The following is a 6,199-nucleotide window of genomic DNA, read 5'->3' on the forward strand; positions in this document are numbered from 1 at the left end:
CCGACGCTCCCCTGGGATCAGTTTCAGGGAGGTTTAATTAGATGCGACAGCTCTCAGTCTTTCAAGCTGTGCTGATATTTAAGGTCAAGACGAATCAAAGTGGAGCCTCTCAAGTCTCCTGCAGAGCTGACTGCACAACAGCTGCGATGGACGGCTTCTCTCAATGCTGCGACAGAAGACGGCAGAATTTAAAGTACAAATATGGACTTCTGTCTCAATCAATCCAGGAGTCTCTCCTATGCTTTTCAACATTCCTCTCCTTAGTTCAGCGCTCGACAACATGGATACCTTCCATGCATAGACGATAGTGAATTTTGCGCTAGCTGCTGAGAAAAAAAAAAGAAAAGAAAAAAGGTTTTGGTGAGGGGCTTTGCTTCCTTGCACCAATTGTTGATTGATGAAAGAGTCTGTGTCCCAAAACAAGACATGGATATTTTCCTGCTTACCAGCAATAACTGTGATCCATCCTGTGTGTTCACAATATGTGTGATGTGTCGTGTCATTGCTGTGTGTGTGTGTCTTGTGTGTGTGTGTGTGTGTGTGTGTGTGTGTGTGCGCGTGTGTCTGTGAGCAAGGACCAAATAACTATTGAAACTGTATGGTCTTATCCTTCAGCTGTTACTGCCATAACCCTGTGGTGCAGAGGTTTTCAGGATGGGAGGCGGGCCTCCTCATGGGTGGTTATTATATTAGTTATCAAAAATGTGAAGGCTAACTGGTCTCACTTGCTATGGGATCAAATAATATAAAAACGATCCCATAGGCATCCAGCAATTGAGCGAAACTGAGAAAGTAAACCAGGGGGCGGGGTCTTTGTCCAAGCTTTGACGGAGGGGAGGCCCCCAGTCTGACTTTGAAAACCCCTGCTCCATGAACATGAAAGCCCTCGAAGTAAACACACACTCCTCCTTTGACTGGGTCCTTTCACATTTCACATTATTTTGTTTCTTGTATTTCAGTCTGTGTTAATTAAATCAATTGCTGACCAATATTATGTCTCTTTAAAAATGTGTGTTTTTTCCATTGATACAAATTTGTGTTGTTTATGAACTACAATATATTGTTACAGTGCATCGAGCTCATCATGAAAGACACAGCAACCGGTTTAACTCGACTTTATCCTCAAACCAAACCAACCTGCTCAACTACATTGTTTACACACCATGCATGTTTAACAAAAGTTAATGTGACTGATTTGGCTTTGCTCTGTTTAATTCAGTTGGACTGGTGTAGGCTGACCAGCAGACGTGAGAGCGTTCTCTCTTGGGCTGTCGGGGTGCCGGGGGTCTTCCCCTAAATCTGTTAGTTTAGCTCTAGAGTCAGTGCTAGACTCCACAAGAATATGAGGTCAGTGAAGCTGCAAGATGAGACGCACAACACACTTTTTATAAGCTTGCTGCTCAGTGGTGTCGTCTTTGTCGTGCGCTCTTCCAAAGATTGATTGTTATTTAGTTTTTTCCCCTCAAAAGATTGTGAGTTGTTTTAAGGCCAAATTGAGTCCGACGGTTTCCTGTGATGTGTGCTGCCAGAGATACTCTGTCTCTACCCAATCCATTCATTTATTGTCACTGCAAAAACAGTGCACTCTCAACATTAGTGCAGAGTTTACCTTTTTGTTTCTGAGTACATTTTATGGAACTGGGACACGCTCCCTCGGAGTGCACAAACATTCTCTCACCTTTTCGTCACACAAAGCCACAGTGATACTGCCGAGTGAGTGTGATGCTTACTGCGACGTCTATATGATCCGATCACACATGAGACACACACACACACACACATACACACACACACAAAAACATCAAACAACCACCAATCTTTTAAATGTGAGTCTAAAAAACTGTTATTTTTTTATTTATTTTTTTATGTTGCTATTGTGTCTTCCTCATCAATCAGAGATTTTAAACCAATTACCAACGAATGCCTCTCATATCGTAGCACTGCCTGGAATATATTTCTGCTTAATCAGAGGTGTGTTGCCTGTGCCTGCAGTAAATTCTAAACTGTGGATCGTGATTGTAGAATCGCTCCATGATAAATGTGGACTATCCCTTATTAAAAATTTTACAATGTGCTTTAAATCTGTTGAAAAACACTTCCTGCTCTGGTTTGGATATCGTATGTTGGCAATGGAAGTCAACGGGCCGAAAATAAATTCACTGAATAGAACATGTTTATTACAACTTTAAATCAGTATTTGCCCATTGTCTCCTAACATAGTAAAATACACAGATAAGTGAAATAAATTACTTACAGAAACTGGTTTGCATTCCTATTTACTTCCACCTGAATTGCTAAATTAGGAAATAGAAAACAAACAATATGAGCTGTAAGTTTTCATAATGAATCAGATAGCCTGCACATTTGTTTGTATTAATTATCCTTCTAATTGTAGTTGAAATGTAACTGTAAAAGTACTTGTGTAAATACCATAGACTGTATAAAACAGGGTTAGATAAGAATAGGGAAATATAACTGTTGTTTCTTTCATGCTGATTCTCTTGTGCACAACTTTAAATGATTGAGATCAGGTGCAGTGTGTGCTGTCTTTATTTAAAATCTTCTTGAACCATGTATTAATTATAGACCGTATATATATATATATATATATATATATATATATATATATATATATATATATATATATATATACACACACATTTACCAGTATACGTTACGACCACATGGGGGTAGCACCGTTTGTTGAGGTGAGGGGTTTAAATTCACTGGCAAATATTGAAATGACACAGACTGTTTGACTTTTTTTCTCATTTTAATTTGTATTATTCGTGTAAGTGGCTCAGTGATGATCTCTAAGTGTGTCCCCAAATCCTTGCTTTATAAAGATGGGAGTAAGATAGTACTGTCACCCAAGAACAATCACAACACAGCCTCACTATAGATACACTATACAGTATATCAACTCACAATAATTTACACAATTTCCGGATTGTTTCTGTCCTCACCTAATCATTATCTATCTGCTTTCCGTTTAACTTCAGGCAGTAAATGAGTGCCCTGTAATTTACTCCAGCGCTGTAGACGCAGACAGACAGAGGTGAAAAAGGGTAAGAAACTACCCCTGAAGACACAAATGAATGTGAACAGTGATGGAAGGATCAATATTTGATGTTCATCTGAACTGAAAGCAGCGGAGTGTTAATTGGCCTCGCAGGAGATGACTCATGCTTTACCTGTGTTTGGTTGAACTTCCACTCGAGTCTATTCTATGATACCAATAAGTGCTTTAGACCTGATAAACTCAACCTAATTTATTTTCCTCTCGCTGCTGCTGTTATTAGCAAGGAAGTGTAATTGATTTGCTTTGTCGTCACACTGGAAATCAGCACCTTGTCCTCACTGTACTGCATACACACAGATGATTCACACAAGCTAATGTATATTATAGGGGAGTACGTTAGTTGCATAATGTACGAGAGAGCCAACTCACTAACATTGTTGCTTCATTGTATGATGACATTTGAAAGTATTGATACTCAAACTATTAGTGACAGATGGACCCTGATAGTTGATGGACCCTGACCATGATCTTTGGCTGACCTTAAGGCCACTAAACAGCAATAGATTGTTTCGTCCCTGGGTGGGCTTGAACCACCATCCTTTCGATTAACAGTCGAACGCGCTAACCAATTGCGCCACAGAGACTTTTTTTCAAGTGAGTACGAAGAGTTTTTTTTTTTTTTTACATTCAGTCTTATAAATGTACCATCGATATAGTTGTTGAATGCATTTGGACACATTTTTATCGTTTTTTTAGGCTATCATTCAAAAACAGAGAAGCAAGCTGGGAGAACAAAGAGGTTGCAGAATGAGAGGAGGAAGCTTTTTGACCATCCAGCAGTGGTTTTTGACCATTTAGCAGTTCCTTCATCAATGCAGGTTTTGCCCAAGGCCCACTTGAATTCCATGTCCCCAGGGTATCTGGAGAGCAATAGATTGTTTCGTCCCTGGGTGGGCTTGAACCACCATCCTTTCGATTAACAGTCGAACGCGCTAACCAATTGCGCCACAGAGACTTTTTTTCAAGTGAGTACGAAGAGTTTTTTTTTTTTTTTACATTCCGTCTTATAAATGTACCATCGATATAGTTGTTGAATGCATTTGGACACATTTTTATCGTTTTTTTAGGCTATCATTCAAAAACAGAGAAGCAAGCTGGGAGAACAAAGAGGTTGCAGAATGAGAGGAGGAAGCTTTTTGACCATCCAGCAGTGGTTTTTGACCATTTAGCAGTTCCTTCATCAATGCAGGTTTTGCCCAAGGCCCACTTGAATTCCATGTCCCCAGGGTATCTGGAGAGCAATAGATTACTTCGTCCCTGGGTGGGCTTGAACCACCATCCTTTCGATTAACAGTCGAACACGCTAACCAATTGCGCCACAGAGACTTTTTTCAAGTGAGTACGAAGAGTTTTTTTTTTTTTTTACATTCCGTCTTATAAATGTACCATCGATATAGTTGTTGAATGCATTTGGACACATTTTTATCGTTTTTTTAGGCTATCATTCAAAAACAGAGAAGCAAGCTGGGAGAACAAAGAGGTTGCAGAATGAGAGGAGGAAGCTTTTTGACCATCCAGTAGTGGTTTTTGACCATTTAGCAGTTCCTTCATCAATGGAGGTTTTGCCCAAGGCCCACTTGAATTCCATGTCCCCGGAGAGCAATAGATTGTTTCGTCCCTGGGTGGGCTTGAACCACCATCCTTTCGATTAACAGTCGAACGCGCTAACCAATTGCGCCACAGAGACTTTTTTCAAGTGAGTACGAAGAGTTTTTTTTTTTTTTACATTCCGTCTTATAAATGTACCATCGATATAGTTGTTGAATGCATTTGGACACATTTTTATCGTTTTTTTAGGCTATCATTCAAAAACAGAGAAGCAAGCTGGGAGAACAAAGAGGTTGCAGACTGAGAGGAGGAAGCTTTTTGACCATCCAGCAGTTCCTTCATCAATGCAGGTTTTGCCCAAGGCCCACTTGAATTCCATGTCCCCAGGGTATCTGGAGAGCAATAGATTGCTTCGTCCCTGGGTGGGCTTGAACCACCATCCTTTCGATTAACAGTCGAACGCGCTAACCAATTGCGCCACAGAGACTTTTTTCAAGTGAGTACGAAGAGTTTTTTTTTTTTTTACATTCCGTCTTATAAATGTACCATCGATATAGTTGTTGAATGCATTTGGACACATTTTTATCGTTTTTTTAGGCTATCATTCAAAAACAGAGAAGCAAGCTGGGAGAACAAAGAGGTTGCAGAATGAGAGGAGGAAGCTTTTTGACCATCCAGCAGTGGTTTTTGACCATTTAGCAGTTCCTTCATCAATGCAGGTTTTGCCCAAGGCCCACTTGAATTCCATGTCCCCAGGGTATCTGGAGAGCAATAGATTGCTTCGTCCCTGGGTGGGCTTGAACCACCATCCTTTCGATTAACAGTCGAACACGCTAACCAATTGCGCCACAGAGACTTTTTTCAAGTGAGTACGAAGAGTTTTTTTTTTTTTTTACATTCCGTCTTATAAATGTACCATCGATATAGTTGTTGAATGCATTTGGACACATTTTTATCGTTTTTTTAGGCTATCATTCAAAAACAGAGAAGCAAGCTGGGAGAACAAAGAGGTTGCAGAATGAGAGGAGGAAGCTTTTTGACCATCCAGCAGTGGTTTTTGACCATTTAGCAGTTCCTTCATCAATGGAGGTTTTGCCCAAGGCCCACTTGAATTCCATGTCCCCAGGGTATCTGGAGAGCAATAGATTGTTTCGTCCCTGGGTGGGCTTGAACCACCATCCTTTCGATTAACAGTCGAACGCGCTAACCAATTGCGCCACAGAGACTTTTTTCAAGTGAGTACAAAGAGTTTTTTTTTTTTTTTACATTCCGTCTTATAAATGTACCATCGATATAGTTGTTGAATGCATTTGGACACATTTTTATCGTTTTTTTAGGCTATCATTCAAAAACAGAGAAGCAAGCTGGGAGAACAAAGAGGTTGCAGACTGAGAGGAGGAAGCTTTTTGACCATCCAGCAGTTCCTTCATCAATGCAGGTTTTGCCCAAGGCCCACTTGAATTCCATGTCCCCAGGGTATCTGGAGAGCAATAGATTGCTTCGTCCCTGGGTGGGCCTTGAACCACCATCCTTTCGATTAACAGTCGAACGCGCTAACCAATTGCGCCA

Source organism: Taurulus bubalis (assembly GCF_910589615.1).
Source record: "Taurulus bubalis genome assembly, chromosome: 20".
NCBI lineage: Eukaryota > Metazoa > Chordata > Actinopteri > Perciformes > Cottidae > Taurulus > Taurulus bubalis.